The 23,908-nt window shown below is 41.0% G+C and overlaps 1 long non-coding RNA gene across 2 annotated transcripts; it reads right to left on the reverse strand.

The window, feature by feature from the left end:
- Positions 1-14,895: 14,895 nt before the first annotated feature.
- Positions 14,896-23,442, reverse strand: LOC118657813. 2 transcript variants are annotated; one of them, XR_004968130.1, is made up of 3 exons: positions 23,321-23,442; positions 16,869-17,048; positions 14,896-15,022 (listed from the first exon to the last, which is right to left on the reverse strand). It is a non-coding gene; the product is annotated as an uncharacterized LOC118657813 (long non-coding RNA). The 2 variants fall into 2 exon arrangements; XR_004968129.1 differs by having other exon boundaries at positions 23,368-23,413.
- Between the last annotated feature and the right edge of the window lie 466 nt (positions 23,443-23,908).

The following is a 23,908-nucleotide window of genomic DNA, read 5'->3' on the forward strand; positions in this document are numbered from 1 at the left end:
AATGTGTCTCTCTCACATAGATGTTTCTCTCTCTCTCTTCTCCATTGCCCTTTCACTCTCTCTAAAAATCAATGGGAAAAAATATCCTCACTCCTTGGGTGAGAATTTAAAAAATATTTTTTTGAACAAAGTACCGATGATCTGTGAAAATACTATATTCAATGGGAATCTCCAGAGGCTAGAAAAGGGGGTAAAAGAAAAACATTTGAAAAAGTAATAGCTGATTGATTTTTTTCCAAATTTGAGGACAATTATAAACCCATAGATCCAAAAAGCTCCCAGAACCCCAAACCTAAAAACATGGAGAAAATAAAACTAAGGTACATCATAATGGAATTGCTTAAAAACAGTGATAAAAAATCTTAAAAGCAGCCAAAGTAAAAAGAAACATTATGGACAGAGGAACAAAATAAGAATTAGAGTGGACTTGTCTTGGAAACAATGCAAGCCAGAAGATAATAGAAGAACATATTCAAAGTCCTGAAAGAAAAAGAACTCAAAGATCTTAAATTCCATAACCCAAAATAAAGGCATTTCAGACATACAAAATCTGAAAGAATTCATCACTAGCAGACCGGCTCTATATGAAATATTTAAGACAGTCATTCAGGCAGAAGGAAAACCAGATGAAATCTGGATGTACACATGAAATGAAGAGTGACAGAAATGGGGAATATCTGGGTAAACATAAAGACTCTTTGTTCTTAGTTTTGTTTGTTTTTTTATTCTCATCTGAGGATATTTTTCCACTGATTTTAGAGAGAGGGGAAGAGAGAGGGGAAGACAGAGAAACATCAATGTGCGAGAAACATTGATTGGTTGCCTCCTGGCCAGGGCCTGGACTAGGGAGGAGCCTGCAACCAAGGTACATGCCCTTGCTCAGAATCGAACCGGGGACCCTTTGGTCCTCAGGCCGACACTCTATCCTCTGAGCCAAACTGGCTAGGGCTCTTCTTAGTTTTTAAATACTTCACAAGATTGATTACTTAATGCAGAAATAATAATGCTTTGTGGGGTTTATAATATATGTAGAAGTAAAATGTGTAATAATAACACAAAGGCCGGGATGTGGGAAATGGAATTACATTGTCGTAAGGTCTTACACACACGTAAGGTAGAGTATCACTTGAAGGTTAACTAAGACAAGTTAAGTATGTATACTATAAACTTTACAGCGACTACTATTAACACAAAGAGTTAGATCTAGTAAGCCAACAAAGAAGATAAAATGGAATCATTAAAAAGAAGAAACCCAAAAGAAGGTAGGAAAAAAGAAGAAGAAGAAGAAATGGGACAAATGAAAAACAAATAGCAAGATAGTTGATTTTAAGCCAACTGTATCAATAACCACATTAACTAGAAATGGTTTAAACGCACTAATTCAAAAGGAAGATAACTATTTTGCTATAAGAAACCCCCTTTAAAAATAAGAACACATATAACTTAAAGGGGAAAATAGATACATCATGCAAATGTTCATCAACTATTATTAACAGCCTAACTGAAACTTCATTAAAGGGAGTTCTTGTTATTTGTATATGTGGAAGCATAACATCCTTAGTGCTTTTTTTCACATTCTGTAACTGACTTTAAAAGTGGTAATTCTACAATTTTGCACACTGGTTTCCTGGGTGTTCAGGAGGATGGAAGCTCTGAAAACGGGAGATGAAATTGTCTCTTTGTGTTTTATTTCTTTTCTTTTGGTTCTTTTTTCTGTTGACTGAACAGTAAAGGAAAACAGCAAGCTAATCTCGGGCTCCTTTTGCTCAGTGCACCAACACATTATTGATCTGCTATCATAGTGTATATAAAGCAATGTTTGCTTCAGTGACTCCAAGCTGCATTCCAAATAAAAGGCTGTATGTATGAAGATAGATTTCTACAAAGATAAATTTAAGAGAAAATAATATTTTAAAGCCCATTCTATTTTCCTTCCCACTCCGTTGCCCTCATAAAGAACTCTCATCTAAACAAATTACGTTGTTTTATCATGCTAGATTATTGAATATCGCTTGGTTTATTCACAGATTTTGCCAAGTTATCTTCTGAGGAAATTCGATTCTGTGCATAGGTGAAGTCCCATAAGAAAAACTAAATGCACAAATATTCAAAAGAAGTACCTGTGGTTCATATAGTTTATTTCTTCCTATTTTGTGATCCAAGCTTTATAACTCCTTCTAAAATTGGGTAAATGGTGAGTGAAGGCAAGGAGAGGATAGGGACCAGCGGCCGCAGCTGGATGTGGTCCAGGTTCGAGGCAAACTTGGAATGGTTGCATCAGATTCCTGGCAGGACATCTCAGAAAGAAGCAGCTTAACCCTACACACTCCCCTTCCTTCTTTAATAAACACAGTTCAGTCCTCAAGAATAAAAAGAATATATAAGTCCAGCTGGGGCGGCTGTGTTGAGTGCTGACCCTGCACCAGGAGGATGCTGGTTGGATTCCTGGTCAAGGCACATGCCTGGGTTGCAGGTTTGATCCCCAGTGGGGGGCATGCAGGAGGCAGCCAACCAATGTTTCTCTCTCATCATTGATGTTTCTATCTCTCTCTCCTTCTCCCTTCCTCTCTCTTTAAAGTCAGAAAAACATACTTTTCAAAAAATAATATATAAAAAGGTTTCAGACATCCGATTCCAACTGAATTCTTGCCTTCTCTAGTTATCAAAACAAACCATTTGAAACTTTTAAAATTAAGATATACTTGTTACAGCTCAGGTATTCTGTAAAATCCATCCATCTTGCCAATAATGTATTCACTTTGGTATATTCTGGACATGATTCTGAGGGCAATCAAATGTGGAATCGCTAAATATTAATACTTACTAAGTTGAAGGAACACCTAGTAGGCTGAAAAGATAAGCCAAAGAGACACAGAATAATTGATCCTCCCTCTTTTGTTTTCATGGCAATCACTACAGCTAGGAACACTTTATTTCAAAATTTGCTATTTTACACACCCTATTTTCATATCTATTATAGGTGTCTGACATAAGGAAGTCAACCCATTAAAATCAAGGCAAATGAAAAAAAAACTGTTAAATTGCGTTGTTGGTTACATTGAAACCTAAAATATGACCTTATTATTATGGCATGTTTAATATTTGATATTAATCTGGGTAGAAATCTTCTAAGTTAGTGATGTTTAATTCTTAAAATTAACAATACTGAACAAGCAGAGATGGGGAAGGTGTGGGATCAAGGTAAAATGGTCTGATCTAGTTGTGGGCTCTCCGAAGAGATGCCAGGTGAGAAAGGACAGGGAAGGGCACAGGCGGTTTAGCAGGGTGACCACTATCACTTTTGAGCACGCACTAACAACTTCCCTTCCATCATCTTTAAGCCTTACAGCAACCCGCAAGGCAAATATCATAATCCCCATCTTACCAATGAAGAAACAGGCTCAAGTGATTTAAATAAAAACCGGGGTCAAACTTGTGCCAGAGTCATGTTTAAACAAGAGCTAATCTGATACCAAAGCCCAAATTTGTTGCAGTAAGCCACAGCCAGGAGCCCTGCAGGCCTCCAGGGACAGTTCATGGAGATTAAATAGATCACGGGAAAGCCAGTGGAGGTGTTACACAAAGGAGTGCTAACAGGAGGCAGTCAGGATCTAACTTTGGGAGATTCTTCTGACAGCAAGCAGTGGCTGAAGGGATGCAGTTATGGCTCTCTCCCAGCGCAAGGGTGATAAGGGCTTGAGAGGTCATGAGGGCAGGAGGCCTGTGAGGCCTGCAGGGACAGAGGGAACAAAACTTCAAAACTCATTTGTCAGAAATGGTCTTTGCAGATCTGGCTTTGCCAGCTTGCACCTGAGGTATGTCAGATCCTCTGTCAGCCTCACATCCACCCGCAAACTGATATCCCCTCACAATGACAGAAATAGGTGTTATTCGTTAAGTGTTCGCTATGCTGTTATCTCAGTGATAAACCCAGTCAATGTAACATCTCAGTTCATCTTCATGGTTGGAAACAGATAGAGTTAATGCTTTTACAGATAAGCAAACTGAGGCTCCAAGTTATATTGTTAACAATACTACAGCTCTGCGCTACACCAAAGCCTGTATGTTAACTACAGAGCTGGGTACCTCCCCTACAATAGGTCCAAATCTTTCCGATTCCTTCAGTGCATATTCAAAATTCAGTTAAGAGGTCCAAGCCAAAGAATTGGGCAACTCAGATGTATTGGGCTCCCTATTGATAGAAATGCTTTTCTCTATAAGCCAACAATAGAGGTGAAAGAAGAGAGGAGAAGGGAGAGAGGGAGGAGGAAGAGGAAAAGTCAACCTAATTACATCTTCACAAAGGTGAACAGTATGTTGGTGTGGAGCCAGGCCCTGGGCCATCTGAGCTGCTCCTCTCAGGAGAGAGAGATAGAAACATCAATGATGACAGAATCATTGATCAGCTGCCTCCTGCACGCCCCACACTGGGGATCGAGCCTGCAACCCGGGCATGTGCCCTGATCGGGATCAAACCATGACCTGCTGTTCATAGATCGATACTCAACCACTGAGCCACACTGGCCAAGTAATTATAGTAATTTTAAGAGCATGATTTTTATTTTTATTTTTTTTACACCCAAGACATTCAATGAGTGGCCTCAGGCAGAAAGATCGGCAAAGAAACTGATGACCCCTTGAGGGTGGGCTATCACCAGAACAGCACAGAGCCCCGAGGGAGCTCAGAGCAAGGAGCCAAGTTCAGGAGCACTTTCCACACTGTGAGTTTGTCTGTCGCCCTCTCAGAATGCGAGACATGAAAGCAAATGCCACACCAGCCTAACTACTTTTCTCTGTCCTCTGCGCCTTGAAGATTTCACAGGAGCTGAGTGGGCAGAAATGGCCAGCAGAGGAGCAGGAGTTCCTGGTGAAAGAAACAGCGAGAACAAACTTTGAAGGAATCCTGTCATCCCTTCCCTGGGCTCATGTTTAGCTTCCAAGCAGTTAGCCTCCAGTGCCGCCATTTCTTCGGCTCTATTCACTTCTCAACCTCTGAGGAGACTTCCTCCCCACCTCACAACCAATCTGTTCTCAATGAGCACCACCCACCTACCCATAATCTCCAGGTTGTCAAAGACCATGGCAAGTCTCTATCCTTGTATTTACCTTACTTAAGTCTATTAATTCTATTAAAAGACATTCAGACTTAGGTTTACCATGACCTATTTTTGGTGGACTCATGCACTGTTTCCCATGTTCATCTCTAAAATTGTCTGGCAATTAAAATGAAGTTACTAGTTGGTTCTTGCAGGACCCACATTGTTCCACTTTCTAAAAGTTGGCCTATTTTCCATCTTCTGGCATCCCCTCCAACAAGGTTACCATTAGTGCATTTCATGATCACTTCTTCAGCATTGTGGGATATGGCTACTCTAGGCCCTTATTCATTTAACACAAATATAGACCCTCTCACTATCTCCTCACACCTTTTTCCCAACATTTTCCTACTCTTCTCAGTTTCAAAACCAACTACCTTCAGAGAATGAAGGAATTTTTCAGAATTGGATAGCTGTGCATTCACTTTGGTCATCAGATCAGCATTGGACCATTTGCCTCAGGCCTTTTGCTTGTTCTCCACCCACCCACTCCCACACTGTCCTTGCTCCAGGCAAAGCCCATCAGCCCCTTAGGGTGTGTGTCGGGGTTAACTAAGCACTTTGAATCCAACTACAGTGGAGCCTCTTTCTCCTTTTGGCCTATTCTATAAGCTTCATTTAGAACTGTTCTGTGTTTTTCTCAAGTTCAGATTTCCTAGCACGACACTTACAGTTTCTTTCAGGCATTGGTTTATTATCCCTCCTTCCATCTTCTGTCCTGTCCTTTTAAAGCAAAGATCCATCCTGTGCTCCCTTCCGGTTCTGCCCGTCTCTTTCTATGAATCCAGCATGTTTCATTCACACTTCTGGCCAAGCCAAAACGGTCATTTATCAAACACGCATCAGGCACCTTCCTCCACCCATCTTTCCAACTGCTACAAACATCACTTCCCACAGCTATTAGCACATTCTGAAAATCTGCTCTTACACAAGCTCTGCAGAATTGCTCACCCTGCTCAGGCCGGTCGCTGACCTGGGAATCTGGAGAAAATATGTATGAATCAACTTGTTCTATCCTTTATTATCTTTCATCTAAACTTAGAGCTCCTCCTTGACCCCAAACTGTACCCCATATCCTATAAGCCCTCTGAATCTTAACTGCTGCAAAACATTATGTACATCTGATCTCGAGACAAGAATGTACAAGACTAATGCTTACAGTATAGCAAAAGGAGTTTTCTTAAGCCCCCAAAGAAAACTAATACATGATTTTCCCTTGTATCCTACATGTCATTTGGAGCACTGGGCTCTATACACAAGGATAAAACAGGATTAAACTAGGCTTGAGCCTGCATCACTCCTCCAGAGAAAGCCCCAGTACCCTCTCATTGACAGCTTCAAAGTCTCAGGAGTGAACATGTTATAGTAACTCCCAGCTCCAAGTTTTTACCTCCACTGCATCCAATTTATGGATGACCTCACTAGTTCATACCATGGTTTTCTGGATTTTCACTGAAAACAGAAAATAGTCCCATAAGATGTTTGTATAAGACAATTTCAACCTTCTTGATTCCTCCTCCAGGATGAAGCTGGAGAAGAGAGGGGAGGGGAGAAGAGGGGAGGGGAAAATGAGGGGAATGGTCTGGGGTCTGAGGTTCTGTATATGAGGCCTACCCTGCCTCTGGACCCCTAGCTAGGTGAGTATGACATCTTCTTGCTATATAGGCCGATGGACTGGCTATAACTGAAATGGGATACACTTTTCAACCCCCCTTTTATCTCCCTTGCAAGCTACCCACACCCCATGTTTCCCTCGTTTGTAACACAGGCCCAAACCAATGTGTTAGACTTTAACATTCCAAGCCATACACACTTCATGTAACACCCAGTCTCCAGGATTAGAATTTGGGACTGGTCTTCAGCTGCCCATTGTATCAATTCTTTTGGTCAACTGCTTCTAGAAATGACTGATTACATTCATTCCATGTTTTGGTAATTTGTTTTGTTTTTCCCAACTTTTTTTCTCAGAAAGTAGCTTGAACTTCAATTTTGAAGGTATCATGCAGTTACCTCCATTTACCACCCACAAGGGGGTAAACTAAATGTTCTTTAAGGTCCTTTCCAGCAGTAAAATTTATGACTCTATATAAGCACCAGTTTCACTATCTGCCAGGGAGTACACATAATGCTTTTCTTTTATCTGAACTATGTCAAGTGGGACTTCCTCTAAATCTAAAAACAAAACCATTTTATTTAGGGTCCTTTATAGAACAAACAGGAAAAAAAAAAAAAACTAGCTGGAATGTAAGTTTTTGTTTGCCATAAGAACAGAGAAATGGAGTATGTGTGCCCTGAAATATATAATTTTTTACTGTTGGGGAAATTATCTCATACTGTTGATTTCCTACAAAAATAGATTCTACTAAGCGTTGAGAGTGCCACACGATGGTTAATATTGAGTGAAATGACAAACTCTCAAGTGGGTGAGCTCTTGTTCAGGTCATCTCACTCTAAAACCTTGTATGTTTTATTGGGCCTGAATCCCACCGGAAAAATAAATCAATAATGCAGCACCTGACCTGTGTTGAAGGAAATTTGGAAATACCTTGTTCCACGGCGAAAAAAATCTCACAGCTGCAGAACAGGGCAACACTGCTCATGTTCTTTTCAGGATTTGGTGTGTGTGTGGGGGGGGGGGGAGGGGGTTTAGCCAAAGGGAGGAGAAAAAATGTGGGCCATGTGCGTGTCTCTCCCTTGTTTCCAGCTGTCACTGAGGCAGGGCTGCGGGGTTCTGAGGCTGCCGCAGGCTGACAGGGGCAGCACATTGCTCGCTGGACTGTGATGACACAATTCCAGGAACCTCTGTAGCCCTCGTTATCGGCTGCTGTGCTCACTCGATGCCACCTCTGCTCCCGTCAGAACGAGGGGGATCACGAAATATAATTCCACTAATGATGGCTCGGTGGAAAGGTCGGATGGGTCCAGAACCAGTGCCCCAAAGGAAGAGCAACAGGAGGTAAAGATTGGAGGGTTTTTTATGATGGTGCTTGAAGATAATTATAGGTATAGCAACCAATTCCAGAGAGAGAAAATTCAGCTGAGCCCAGACACTTTTCCTAAGGCAGGATGGCTCGCTCCCTTTTAACAGGCTTTCCCTGAGGGGAGGAATTCACACAGTGTCAGTCTCCTGAACTAAGGGACTCTGGCTTAGCGCCCCAGGCAGGCAGCGAGTGGGAACTCAGAAGCCTCAGGTGCCTGTTGCAATTTCCCATCCTTTTGTTGCCCAGGCAGCCAGGATCAGCATAACCTCCCGTGTGGCAGGTTCTCCAGGAGCAAGTAGACACACAAATACCAGCCCCCTGCAGCTGTTACAAAGATGGTGCTGCCTGTAAACCGATTCGCGATATAACAATATCGATATTGTGAATAACGATACTGACTCATCGTCATGCACTGAATGTGTACTGTGCAATCCGTTCAGATCAAAGGAGGCAGTCCTTCCTTTCAGAATAGCTTGACCCAGAATAATTACTCTGCTAAGCATTCTGAAGCAGTCACTTTAATTCTACAGAAAGGATTACAGTTTCGATGACCTTTTACTAGTAATGAGGCGGGAGTGGACAATAAAACTCCATGAGGGCATTTGTCACTGGTTGGCAATAACAGACACCAGGTTTTCATTTTGCCATCTGAGATGTCTCTGATTTTCTTGGGTTCGGAGAAACATCCCTGGATATAGGTAACCATTATCTGGGTGCACCAGTGTGAAATCCACACCCTGAAAATGGCTATGAAGTAGTCATTCAAATCTTTGGACACCTAACAGAAAAGCAAGAATCCAGGTAGAAGAGTGTCCGTATGAGGAATGCAACAATCCAGTGTTTCCTAACTGGGGCGTGTGCTGGTGCTAACCTTAGCCAACGCAGAGGGTGGCATAGGACACGGACCTAAACACCAATGCATCACAGGAGGAGAAAGCTCTTCTCGTCATTCCAAACACCCGTTTTATTTAACGAAGGACAGAGTCTCCGTTTGGTGCTTCTCTTTTTTTAACACTTTTTAAAACTTGCTAATCTTTCATTTTATCCAAAAGAAGGCAGCCACCAGGTATCAACCTGTAATTTGATATTACTGTTGTGCCTTCATTGTGTGCACTTTCACAACGACTTTACTTTTATGAAAGCTGTGATTATTGTTCTTTTATGATAGCAATATGAAGTTTCTCCTTAAAACAAATATGTATCACTTTTTTTGGAAGTGAGTTTCGTTTGGGGAACAAACTGCCAAGTGAAAAATAATTCAGGTGGTATGTGGATTAGGCAAAAATAATGAAAGTGGTAGATAAATGACTGAAGTTTGGTAAACACCACAATGCCCCCTGGCCTCTATCCACCACAGCCAATTGTTTTCCTCCCCATCTTGTTGTGACAATCAAAACTGTCTCCACACATTTCCATATGTCGCTTGGGATGTAGGATCACCTCTGGGTCGAAAATCACTGATTTAGAGCAATATGGCCTCTGGGTAATTGTTTTAGTCAGAAGGCAGATAGTGACAATGTGAGGAATTCCAAGAGTGAAAACCATCAATCAAAGTGGTATGTCAAGTTAGAGAATGTTAGGTGGGTATATTTTAATAAAGACAGAGATTCCTTTTGAGGGTTTCTCTCACCCACAGGTTCATTCAAACACATTAAGATCAGCCATCTACTTCTAATAAAGTATTCCAGATCTGAAGCCCCAAATCAAGGTTGCTGATGGTCTTTGCCTTTGCAATTCATGTTTCCATCCAACCCGACAGTTAGAAGGGTTTGTTAGCTTCAGGGGGGAAAGGCAAGCTCGAGCCTGCCAATCTGGCATGCCTCAGTAGTTTGAACTGGCCTGGATTTTTTTTATGAGGTGTTTGGCAGCCTGAATATTTAATTTCATTCTTTTATTTCATATTTTGGGTGCATATGCCCAGAGGCCTTTGGACAATTGCCTCTTTTTTAATAAAGCTAATAAATGCCCATAGGAAATCTACCTATATCTAAACTGACATAACAAAGCTGATACATCAGAGGGGTCAAGCATGAGAGATTTCAGCAATTTATATAAACGGAGGAAGCTGGCATGGATTTGGACTGCCTGGAGTTATTACTCAGGCATTGGCAGACTTCCAGGCTGTTCATAATTTTAAATAAATTCTGATCTTGGTGATGTGTACTTATTGATCAAGTTTTCAGAAAGTCATCACCATGTACTCTTTGACTACACATTGATCTGAAATCTCTGCAGTTCCTGAGAGAGGTCTGGCATTATATTAGCTATTATCTGTACCAGAATTCTTCTCTCTGTGTGAATCAGGCCTGTGGATAAGTGGCTCATTCTGTCCCACTGACCAAGGAAAAAAAGACCTGGATAGTCAGGCTGGAAAACAAGATTCTTAGGTCCTGTGTCTCCATTCATCACTAATTTTCTTTGATTATTACATTTCTCAAACTCTCAGTTTCTCCATAATATTAAAAAAGTAACCGGTATCATCGTTGGATAAGAAGCTCATGATTTTTTCATTGCAAATTCCTGTTCAAAGCCTGGTCATCTTCTTCTCTGAGGCTCCTGCTGCATCTCAGTTGGAACTCTTACCACCCAAATCCTCAGGAAAGTTGGCTGGCCGGCAGGTAGTTGTATGGGGTCTGAGAGAAAAAGAACAAGTATCTGGCACGCCTGCTACTCTCCTCTCACTTCCAAAGGAATGCTACACTACCCCTGAGCCCTGTTCAAACCTCAGAAGCTCAAATCTCCTTGTTCCCTAGCTTTCGCCACCATGCAAATCTATAATTATTTGTATCCTCCTGAACCTCAGCTCTTTATATTTTGTTTGGTGATTGTGGTAGCCAGAACAATGAGTCCCCAAATATGTCCATGTCCCAATCCTCACAACCTATGATATGTGACACGATAAATGGAAGTTTGCTAGTCAGCTAACCTTAAAATAAGGGCATTATCTTGGGCAAGACCAGTGTAATCTCAAGAGTCCTTTAAATGTAGGCGAGGAAGTCAGAAGAGTTAGTGGCTAAATGATACAATGTGAGAACAGATTGATCAGTCATTATGTGGTCATGAAGGCCAAAGTCAGGGAACATTCAGTCAAGGAAGTCTTTAGAAACTGGAAAGGCAAGGAAATAGCTTTACCCTGGAGCCTCCAGAAAGGAATGAAGCCCTCCAGAAAGGAATCAACACCTTGATCTTAGACCAGTGAGACTTGTGTTCTTCTAACCCAAAGGACTGTAAGATAATGAATTTATGTTGTCTTCATCCACTAAGTCTGGGGTAATTTGTTACAACAGCCACAGGAACCTAATACAGTGATGTTATTCCCAAAAAGGGTGATTAGTTACATACACCTCAGAAGAAGAATGGCTTGTGAAAACTGGCTTGTGAGAACTCTCTGATTCCCTGACAGCTACAGATGTTAAGAAAGGATGAGCTGGAATCACATCGGCAGCAACTTTTCCAGGACCAGGTGTCTACCCTGACCTAGGATGGTTCCACCTGGCACATCCACTTCCTCTTCACATGCCCTTTTACTTGAGTCCAGGTTCCATCTCTCCTCCTGTACCTCCAGCCCCACCACTCACCCTTGTGACCCAAGTAAAAGAGAAACACATTTCTAGAACATTCAACAAAACATAATAGGCATTTAACACTTTTTTCTATAAGCTCGTTTATGATGTTGCCCCAAATATTCCTGTCTCCAACTTTTTTCTATACCTAGTAATTAAGTTCTATAATAAAAATATCTTTTGGATCTTTGGAGGTTACTTATTACCAACAGTACTGTGTAGTCTAACAATTTTATTCAGTCAGTTACTCAGTAAGCCTTGAGTGCACACTTGTTGCTGAGTGGATGCAGGGATGAATAAAGCAGTCACCCTCCTCATGAAATTTACAATGTAATATGGCATAGAATAGGAGAAGCAGTCACTCATTCTACAAATACTTACTGAACCCCTAGTCTTCATCAAACACACACTTAACTAATGCAAGACAGAAACATGAGTTCTCTAATAGAGACAAACAAAAGTGGTGGTGAGAAGATGAGTTCACTGACCAACAGCAATACAAGAACATACCACTTCTCACAACCCCAGCTACCCGATAGTCAAAGCACAGTCAAGAACTAGAAAGAAAGACAGCAAAAGAAAATAAAGTTTCATGGTCAAAAGATATATAACAAACTCTGAACACTCAAATATTTTGCATACAGGAGAGCCTCAGACACTTTCATACAGTGTCCACTTTCCCATATTTTATGCACCATTCTAAAATGTTCAACAACCTTTTGTCTTGGCCCATAGGAGATTAGAAACAGCATGTTAGAAGAGAGAAGGACTACTAAAGAAAGACAGACATACCAAAAACAAAACAAGCAGTAAGACAGCATGGCAGCAAAGGAAGGGACAGAAAGGCAAGAGCAAATTTTAGTGAAGTGGTGCCAGTTATCTCAAAGGCTTTCAGCTGGTGCCATCAGTAAACCCTAAGAGCACATCAGTCATATACACCAGCATCTGCATGTCTAAAAATTCTGAATCTCCTCGCAAACAGTCACGGCGTGTTCTGCAAATTCTGTTTAGGAAAGCCAGGAAGGATAGGACCCCTTTTACAGAAGCTTCATCAGAAATTTTCTAAATCCTTTAAATGTTAGTGCTTTCCAGAGGAAAATTTTTTACTTTTCCTTGTACGAGTACCCATGGGTCACAGACAGCTAAGGAGCATGGGCAGTGGTTCCCTGCAAACAAGACAAGAAGGCTAGGGGTTTAGTGCTCATTCCAGCACTAAAACATACTAAATATGTCACTGCATCACAAGCTAAGCAGCAAAGATCTAGAATATCAATGCCTGCTATTGGACTTAGAGAAATTACTCTTCAGAGAAAAAGATTTAAGCAATCACCCATGCTGGGAGCTCATTTGCAAATGTCATGTCGAAATATAACTTTATTTTTTTTTTAACTATTTAAATTCATCATTAATGCCTGGCATTTTAGGAGGGTTCTGTCTCTGTTTTTACTAATCCCACTCTGGGTAGCTCCATTTTTCATTTATGACTAGAGGCCCGGCGCATGAAAATTTATGCACTGGGGTGGGCCCTCAGCCCGGCCTGCCCCCTCTCACAGTCCAGGAGCCCTCAGGGGTGGGAGGCAACCTGGTGATCAGGGGAAGGCGACACCCCCATCACACCTCTGCTGCTGCCACTGCTGGCAGTGGAAGCCTCGGCCAGCCCTGATTACCTGAGCCTTGGGTGGCCCTGGGCAGCTGGGCAGCCGACGTCCAAGGCTTGCCTGCGCCTTGGGCATCAGTTGGACAGTTGACATCCGCAGCTTGCCTGCGCCTTGAGCCGGCCCTGGACGGCTGAGGGGCTGAGGGCCGGGCCGGCTGCACCACATGCCTGCCACCATCCCCCACCCCCCGCCCCCTGGCAGGGCTGAAAGGACTTGGGGACTCCAGCGGGGCTGAGGGAACTGGGCGCCGCCATCTTGTGGCTATGGGCACCGCCATCTTTGTGAAGGTGTGATGGTCAATTTGCATATTCCCTCTTTATTAGATAGTATTAGAATGCTGAACTTTACTGGAAAAGTTCCTGAGTGAAGCACTGTCTTCAGCTCTTTCCCTTTACGTAAATCTAAGTCATTGTACCAGCCTGCCTGACGTCGTCCATAATATCAGTGCCCTCTGGGAAGAGACGTTGCTATGGAACCCATAGTGGGGAACCCACTCCTCTGTGCCTCAGAATGGATGGGGAATGTGCACTAGTCTAGGAGGTCTGCCGTTACCACTGACTGCACAACCCCGGGATGTGCAGAGTGCACTTTCTCAGTGTATGCCTAAGAAATCAATAAACACCAACCCGCAGATCCGGGAAGCACCTCTAGTCTCACTAACTCTTTCGATCTCATACACACAGAAGCAATGAGCAGACTCTTTCTTTGTTATTTTTCCTTCCTGCCATCCCAATCTCTATTAAGAATTGGTGAGTGATAAAAATAGCTAAATGTATAGGCCACTTACTCTGTTCCAGGCATTACATAAAGACTATCTCGTTTCATTCTCAAAACGTCATTATTCTGTCAGTAGTGTCATTCCCCCTTTACAGACAAGAAAACTGGGACTTGGAGGGTTTAAGCAGCTTGCTTAGGGCCACATGGGTAGAAAATGGGGTAACTGAGCAACAAAATACCAGAGACCAGTCACACTCCTACCTACTGTATTATAAGTGAAAGTGAACATTTTGGGGCAATAGCATGTGTTACAATTAATAAACAGGCAACTGGAAACAAATTAAACATTTATCTCCATTTTGCTAGTGCATTTACATGCTCTAAGAAGCGGTCATTTGCAGATTAATCTACTTTAAGATGACAATTTGCTGAAAGAAGGGAAAAGGTGCTGAAAAAAAAACAACAAAAAATGTGTAATAGGAAAAACATGCTAACTAATCATCCTCAAGCTCTTTCTGCCCTCAAAACTGGCCCTATTTTTTTTTTTTAGGGGAACCTTTCCCATCCCTTTAAAAACTGTGCTATCTCATTGTTTTTTTCTTGCACATTTCACCCAGGGCATTCTGTCACCTCAGTGAATAACTATTAAAGGTGTGTGCCATGCCACATGCCCAAGGTAATGAACTGAAAGACTTGTTGGAAAGAGCATGGACTGATCATTTTTCTTGTCAAAACAAAACCAATACTGTGTTGAGTTCTAATTAATTGGAAAGGTTTTCTTTCTAGACGCATATGATAGTAGAAATTGCACTAGACCTAAGCCTCAGAAATCCAAAGTTCTGGCTAGAGTTCCATCTCTCAGAAACCATCTCACCTTGGGGAAAAGCCATCGCCATCTTCTTTAGGCGCAGTTTCCTCCTCTGTATAATGATGATAACACCCTCACCATCTCCCACATTTGGTGTGAGGATCAAATCCATGTAATTGTGATCCACATCTGTAAAACCCTATGCAATGTAAGGCAGTGTTATAATGATGATATACTACAAACTGCATAAGAGGCAAAAGTGGAGTAAAAATGTACCCAGAGAGTCATAAGTCATTATGAGTCTTTCCTGGGAAACTGAAATGCTATTTTAGTAGGCATAAGCCATTATCCAGTGGAGTCATACCTACTACTCTGTCTTTCATGTGACAGCCTTTCATGCATTTGAAAGAGCCTTCAAGTTCTCCCAAGGCTTCTGTTTTCTTGGCTAAATGTCCAGAGTTCTTCCAACTATTCCACCCGGGACATAATTCACCTGACTTAAAGTGAACACAATATTCCAGAAATGATCTGATTTCAATAGCCATTCCTGCCAACGCTGATCTGCATTACAATCTCCCATAAAATGCAAACTTCTGTTGCATTTTGTTAGGGTGGACTGAATAGCAGGCATTTTTATTGTGTGTTTGCACAAAAATACTTGCATAACTTTTTTTTAACCCGTAAAGTAGTGGGTTACTTTTATCTACCTGAAAAATAATCTTGATGAGTTCTACCTATCTTTACAACCTGATGAAATTATTTTGAATGATGACTCTCTTCCATTATATTTTATCTCTCTCCCGAGCTCTGTCATCCACAAATTTGATAAGCTTCTGTGTCTTCATACAAGTCATGGATTTTTTTAAAAAATGTATAAGACATACTGAAAACAAAGCTCTGTTAGAAAGTTTCTAAATACTATTTTCCAGGTGAATGAGTCTCATTAGACAAAATTCTTTGGGAATGGATATCAACTAGCCTTGATTTTCCCTATCTATATTTATGGCATATTTCTAGAACTATGTTGACCATCCACATGTCCAACAGGTTTTCCCATTTTGGTCATATAGACACTATTTTCCCATGATTGATCTTTTGGAACCTCTTTATTTCTCCATAATTTTAAAGTAATTGCCAACCCCCCAAATCCCTTATTGCATGTGCTTGGTCTCTTAATGGCCTGGGATAAAAATCATTCATCAAAAACTGTAGGTTTTATATTTTAATAGTCAGAGACTACTAAATTATTTTTTATCTACTTCATTTCAACTACCTATTAAGTATTTTTGCTCTAGTTTGCTCAGTCTCAGCACCATTCTCCTGAGAGAGAAAGCAAAATCAGAATAGAAGTTGAGTGGTCTCTGCCTTCCCCCTTCCATCTGTTTGCATCACACCATCTATAACAAGCAGAATTCTTGATTATTTATATTATTATTATCATAACTCTAAAAGTTAAAAAATAGTCCTGGGGACGTGAAGTACAGCATAGGGAGTGCAGTCAATAGCATCTTAATAACTGCATGATGTCAGGTGGGTACTAGACTTACTGTGGTGATCACTTTGCAATGTATATAAATGTGGAATCACTGTTGCACATCTGAAACTAATATAATATTCTATGTCAACTATAATTAAAAATAATAAACCTTGGGGTTTTTTCTGTGATTTGTTCTTATGTTTTTCTCTTCTCCACCTGTCTGCTCTTGCAGAACTGCTGTGCACCCATGCCTTCCATAATGCACATTCCTAATTTCATCTCTAGAGCTCCCTCCTGCATGAACCGTCTTCCTTTTGGAGTCACCTTTCTCTTGCAGAACAATTACCTGGTTGATATCATGTCTGGGCTTTCTGCCGTATTAGAGAATGCTGTCACACGATCATAAAATTTAGAAAAAAAAATTTAATAGCAGTAATATAAAAGTAATCTCAAATATTATTGTAAGTTATCATTAACTATAAATCTATCCACTGGCTTTTAATTAAGAAGGAGAATGAAAGGAGCATGAGTATGTGTACATATTAATGTAGAAAGTAGCAAAACTCACCTTAAGAAAATCATACTAGTAATTGTCACACAAACAACCTCAGCATCCATAAAGAATCCATCAAATAGAAATCATGTCCAAAGTGAAACAGTAATATATTTGTTCATCACACAGGGCTAGACTGTATAGGGTTTACAGTGGTGAGACAGAAAGGACCTCTTTCTTCATGGAGATGATATTCTAAAGAAAAGATATGCAATAGTAAGTAAAGAATCACCAACCAAAACAGATTGGGGATAAGAATGGCACTCTTTTAAATAAGCTGGTCAGAGAAGGCCCCCTGAGAGAGTGATATTTTGAATTAGAATCTAAAGGATGAGAATTATCCAGTTAGGCAAAGATCTGGAGAAAGATCAATTCAGGGACAGGGATGGTCAAGGGCAATATCCCAAAGATCAAAGGGAACAAGGAGCATCAGTCAAAGCAAGAGAACAAATATCCCTAGCTGGTTTAGGTCAGTGGTTAGAGCATAGGCCCGCAGACTGAAGAGTCTTGGGTTCAATTCCAGTCAAGGGCACATACCTCGGTTGCAGGCTTGATCCTCAGCCCTGGTCAGGATGCGTGCAAGAGGCAACCAATCAATGTGTCTCTCTCATATCGATGTTTCTCTCTGTGTCTCTCCCTCTCCTTTCCACACTCTCGAAAAAAACCAATAGGAAAATATCCTCGGATGAAGATTAACGAGAGAGAGAGAGAGAGAGAGAGAGAGAGAGAGAGAGAGAGAGAGAGAACAAAGTAAAATTTCAAGAATAAAAAATATTAGAAATACCTGCAATATGCCTAGAAAAGTGCCAAAGAAGGTAATATATTTCAGAATAATGTCACATCAAAGTAATTTATATATATATGCTATACCTTTGGCCTGTTCATATACAGCAACTATAACTCACATATTAACAAATATATTGCCCACACATGACTCTCTAAGTTGTAATCTATCTTCAGTAATGACATGTTTAATGCTTGAGTTGCTTAAGCATGTCCCATTGGGTCAACTCAAACACCAGTTTTCTCTGCTGCCACTCCACATTGCTGAGAATAGTTGTGTGACAGGCAGAATATTAAAGATCAAGTGTCTGCAATCTTTCTCTCCATCCTGTCTTCTCAAGAGTAGTCTCTCCTTGTGACGCTCAAGCCCTGGCATTTGTTGAAATGATCACGGTAATGAGTAGAGAAGGGAACTGGATAAAGTCCAGAAAGATAAAACTGAATTATATAAATAAAATAGGCATGGAATTATCCTCAAAAGTAAAATAAAAAAATCTAAGAGGCTCAAGGGAGCAGTGGGGAAGAGAGACAGCAGGTGAGGACAAGGGCAAAGCTAAGCTGGATGGTGTTTTATAAGAGAGAGACGTGGAGTAGCAGCTGCCATAATACGTGATATCAAGCAGGAAAAACAACAAATTACTTTAATAAGTTTTGCTGTATGTGGTATGACATAATTTCTTCTTTTCTGCCTTCTCAAAAGAACTTAAGCTTAAGCCTGGATTACTTTTCAAGGTTTTTATGGAATAAGATTGAGAATGATAGCCCGTTTCCATTCAATTTTACATGCATATTGGATGATCTACAAATTCATGCCTTACAACCTCAATTGGGCCCCAACTAGCTGTTGCTTAAAAAATACTTCCCTCCCGATCTGGAGAGTATTATGCTGAGTGAAATAAGCCAATCAGAGAAGGACAAGTATCACATGATCTCACTCATATGTGGAATCTAGTGAATAAAATAAACTGAACAAAATAGATCCAAGACATAGAAGCATGGAACAGACTGTGGAATCCCAGAGGGAAGGCGGGGGTGGGTGGGTGGGAAGAAATCACCAAAGAATTTGTATGCATATACACATAACCCTGGATACAGACAATAGTGTAGTGAAGGCCTAGGGGGTGGGGAGGAAGTGGGCTAGAATGGGTCAATGGGGGAAAGGGCGACATATGTAATATTTTCAATAATAAATATTTTTCAAAAATAAAAATATACTTCCCTCCCAAATGACTCTCTTTTCTATCCTTCAAAATGTGTTTTTCCAGCCTTTTTCCTTTTTTTCCTCACATTTATCACTCTGCCAATCCTTAGCCAGGTATTTGACCATTATTTCACTGAAATAATTGATAATATCAAAACCACTCACCTTGCAAACCATCCTCTTCAAACACTTCCTTCCTTCATCCATCAGTCCCTCCTTCTCATTGGCTTTAAAAGGACAGAGTGACCCTCTTCCTTTCCTCACTAACCCTGTCCTCCATATCACAGACCTAGGCCTTCCTGGTTCACAAGGATAAAGTGCCACCACTCAATCCACTTCTCCCAGCCTCTACCTCTGTGGCAGCCTCTCCTCCCCTTTGTTCTCGCCCAGTTTCTTTACAAAATGGAAGTGACCTTTAGTCAAACAGTTCTATTCCTAGAGATGTATCTTACAGCAATCCTCACACAATGTACAGGTGCATAATCCAGATTACCTTCTCCAGAATTCTCCTTCGAAACATTCCCCAAAACACAGAGGGTGTCTCTGAGGGACTTTAATCTTCCTATTATACTTTACGGTATTTGAATTTTTACATCAAGGGTGCACTACTTTTTTTAAAAAAGAAAACAATAAGGATTTTTTGAATACCAGCAACCCTTTGCCCTAGACCCAATTAGTCATCCAACTCCTGAAATGATGTTCAGGCCTCACTGTTCCCTACTGCTGTCCTCACACCTGCCCACTCTTGGGACTTCTCAGATGTTAACAGGTCAGCCCTGGGAGCTTGGGGATTGATCGAGCGTCTCGGCTGTTTCATCACTCTGCCAGTCTTCCTCAAGGCTGTCTCTTCTAAACTCTTAACTGGATCATGTCATTGTCAGGCTTCCCATTACATTCTAACTAAAGTAGGAACTTCTTACAAGGTCTGTAAAGCCTTAAGAATTTGACTCCCAACATCTTTTTCCAACCCACTCATCCCTATTCATCTCGCTCCATGAACCTTCATTGTAACCAGACCAGACCTCTACTTTGAACATGTGTGTCCACCACCCATCCTTTGCTGCGTTTCTTCCTAGATCTGGAACTTCCTTCCCCTCCATGTCTGATTAAATCCAAACCCTACTCATCCAAACCACCACCGTATGCAGCTTCACTCATGCCATGAGTTAGAATTAGCCACTCTGCTGCATTGTGTTCCAATGGTATCCTGTTTCCAATATTCAACTTACCATGCTGTGTAGCATAGTTATGTATAAAGCTTTACAGCCCTCAAGATTGTACATTTTTGAAACCAGAGACTAAATTATCATGTTTGCATTTTCTGCATAAAAAATATTTGGTATATACTAGTTGTTAGCTAAGTGTTTATTGTGATGAGTTTAATTGATAATTCATATCAGCATTAGGTTAATAGCTGATTATTAGTATTATTTTCTATTTTATTGGCTTTAATTTTCATGCTTTACATAAAAATATTTCAATTAAAATGTTTAAGCATGTTTTTCAGTTTTATTTTTAACTTGAGGTAAAGTGGAGCAAAATAGAATTTTGTTCATAAAGTTGGCTCTTTGAAACTAAATGTTTAATATTAACAATGCTAGTTCCCTTTTATTGGGTATCTACTATGTGCCAGGCATTGGTTTAGCATTATGCATTCATTATATCATTTATGTACTCTTCTAATGAAACCTGTGCAGGGCAGAAATATATTGTATATCCATTTTGCATATAAAGAAACTGAGTTTTGGGAAAGTAAATAGCCTGAGATCATAGAGCTGCGTGGAACTGCCAGGCAGCAAAGTCAAATTGTCTGAATCCAGAACTCATACTCTCTCAACTCTGTCCCACTGTGTCCTCATTAACTGCTTTAGAGGGAGAATTATGATGACTAGGCAGGGACCCCAAAAAAGGAACTAGACTAGAATGAGCTGACATTATAGGCAGTGTCCCAAGAAAAATATAGCATAGTGATTAGAGCTGTGAAGTAAAGGCAGGGGGGAGTTTTTGGAACAGCCGTTATATAACCAGGCACTTGATGGTACAAGAAAACCATTACAATTTGCACATTCATGGTTTGGAATACTTAGTGTGATGAAATCTATCCCTTCTACCCATTGTTCCTTTGTTTAAACCCCAATCCCCACCCCCATCCCTTACACCTTGATAAAACTCAAAAACTGTCTGAAATGGCTTTGAAACCTACATTCATTTTGGTCATTTTTTGCCCTTATATTCAAGTGCACATCTAATTAGGGACTGAGAAACACAGGTGCAAAATGAGTGTGACTATCTCGTGAGTCTCTCAAAGTGGCAACCAGCTTCCTACTGTTTTACTACCTTTGTGTGAAAATGTTTCTATGCTCTATAAGAGATGTTTTCAGAATAACCCTCTTGAGGTAAATAGAGAGGAAACGCTGGGGAGCAAACATTCATAAAACATTGGGGAATACTTGTTCTGTGTTAACTGAGCTTTCATTTTCAGGTGGGATATTTAGCCATGTGCAAACCAAGGAGGGTTTATGTTTGTTTTTATACAGTCTAAGCCTAAACTCCTGCTCTATATCCAACTGTACAGTGATTTCTTTTTTTCCCTCCTTTGAATTTCTACTCAGAAGTCTTCCTCTTCCCCTTAAATGTCTCTCCCATAAGTGGCTGTGGGGAGGACCAGAAGATTCAACAAAGAAAAATGCTCTGAACATGAAGCCAGATGCCAAGTGCATCTACCGGAGGAGACTTACCAACTCCCCCTTATTCATTTTCTGCCTTTATGGTCTTATATGTCTCATTAGATCATAAGCCCAGGGGGAGATTTTGTGCTTTTAGGATCTATTCAGCAAGTAGTACATTACAAATGCTAAAAAGATGCTTAGCTTTAGAAATATGCAATGATGCGAAGTTATAATAGTCATAGAGGGAAAAACTGACCTATTTCTTGTTAAAATTATCGGTAGTTTTATGTCTAAAAGAAATGTGTTTTATTCTAAATATTAACCTCCAGAAAACCTCCCAGGCTAATGGGAAGAGCCTTGCTTTCAGTCCTAATTCTTCTACCAACTCATTCCATGAAACTGGACCAGTTGTGGGAGTCCATGAAATACCCCTTCCTGTTCTATCCTCATCAAAATTTCTAAGTATCAAAAGAAATGAGCTACCTGAAAGGCTTAAAACAATAATTGATTGTCATGGTGGTTGTTATTGATATGAGGTTTGCTTTTTGGTGATTTCCAGTTTATCCTGATGAAATATCACATGCATTTCCTGTTACTCCCTAAAGTCACACTAAACTAAGAATAATAAATGTTTAACAGATACAAATCCGCAAAATACAAAGACAAAGAAACAGCAGGGGACGAGAACTAGCAACAAATGTTTAGAAGATGTAAAGCTCATCAAGGAACCAGAGTGAGAACACTGAGTGCCAAGTGCCTAGAGACACAATCAATTCTACCCAAAGGAGGGAAGGCTCAAGAACTGCAGGCATCAGCTTATCTCCGGAGGGGTGAGTGGGGCGGGGACTTGACTAATGGTGTTGGTTAGAAGTCTGAAGAGCAGGAGCTATTAGACCACCTGCAGTCCTTTCCTATAAGTACAGAGAAGCTCCTGTTTCCTGGGAACAGGCATCGTATAAGGAGGACACGTGGACAGAAATCAAGAGAGTTCAGCATAGGTCTAAATATTGAACTGTGAGCTATCCCTCCTTCTGCTACACTACAAAAATTCCTGACCCCCTGACTTGTACCAGGAAGACAAGCCCTGCCTCTGCACTCATTGATGATTTGGAAAATATGGCAGTAAATACCAGGAAAATAGCTCAAAATATTGAAAGTGGTTGCCCAACAGGGCTGGAAATGCCTATAGTCACAGGAAAACCCTTGAAATATTAATAAACCACTTACCTGAATTACTTTGAAAAGTTAAATAACTTTTTAAACAAAAAAGAAACCAGAGCAGATATAGACTAATAGAAGAAGATATATTCCCCACTTTTGATTTTATTAACTAAACCAGATTAAACTTAGATGGAGAATATAATAAAATTTACATGAAATGGCACATGCAGCTTAAAATTTTTTGGGCTGAGTCGGCCCAGTCAGGGCAGAAGCACATGTGCGGGAAGCGCTCACTTGACAGTTATCGCTATGGGAAGGGTGTCTGAGGGGCAGGCCTGGATGCATTCCAGGGCCCAGCCACTGAGACTCCTTCAGGTGGCCCGGGTGCCAGCAGCCTGCCCTGCCTTGTTTGCAGGCAGAGAACTTGCCTACTAACTTTCCCCCTCTCCTCTGGCCTCCCCTTCTCTGATTCATTGCTACCTGAGCACTATTCCCAAAATGTGGGTCTGACCAAGTCATCCTTTTTCAACAAGTCCTTTGATGTCCCCACACAGACTTCAGAATAAAACCCAGTCCCTACAACCCCTCCAGCCTCTTCTCCTGAACCTCCCCACCCCCCACCCACTGTGCCCACCCAACAGGGACCCACTCACCCTCTCCCAAACTCTCCAGGCATTCTGTGCCTCCCTATCTCACACACCTTCCCTTCTCTGCAACCTTCTGCGTTGTCTTTGCTGGCAAAGACCCACTCCTAAAAAAAAGGAAAAACAAAAAACAAAACAGCTTAAAAACTTTCATCCAGTCTCAACCCAACAGGGCTAATCATTTGCTCATTACTCTGTCCTCCCTATGTTTATACCCTGTGTTGCAATTATAGGCTTGATCATCTGTCTCCCCTACCCTCTACTAGGAGTTCCCAAGAGCAGGGATTAGACTTAATCATCTCTGTCTCCTCAGCATCAAGCAAAGTGCCAGACACACAGTCAGCCCTCAAGGACAGTTGGTTGAATGAATCAGGAAGAAGTGAATGTGAATTGATCTCACATTAATTTGGGCCTTGGCACACCTTAAGCTTGAATGTCTATATAATGCGAATGTGAGAGCGTATGATTTATGTTCCTAGTTGGCCAACCTTAAGCTTCCAGGGCATGAGGTCTAAATTACACCTCAAACACAGGAACCATATCAAGGCGCTATTCCCCTCAGAGATAACAGAGAGGAATAGACACAAGGGGGCACCC

The sequence above is a fragment of the Myotis myotis genome, unplaced genomic scaffold (assembly GCF_014108235.1).
Source record: "Myotis myotis isolate mMyoMyo1 unplaced genomic scaffold, mMyoMyo1.p scaffold_m19_p_6, whole genome shotgun sequence".
NCBI classification, from domain to species: Eukaryota; Metazoa; Chordata; class Mammalia; order Chiroptera; family Vespertilionidae; genus Myotis; species Myotis myotis.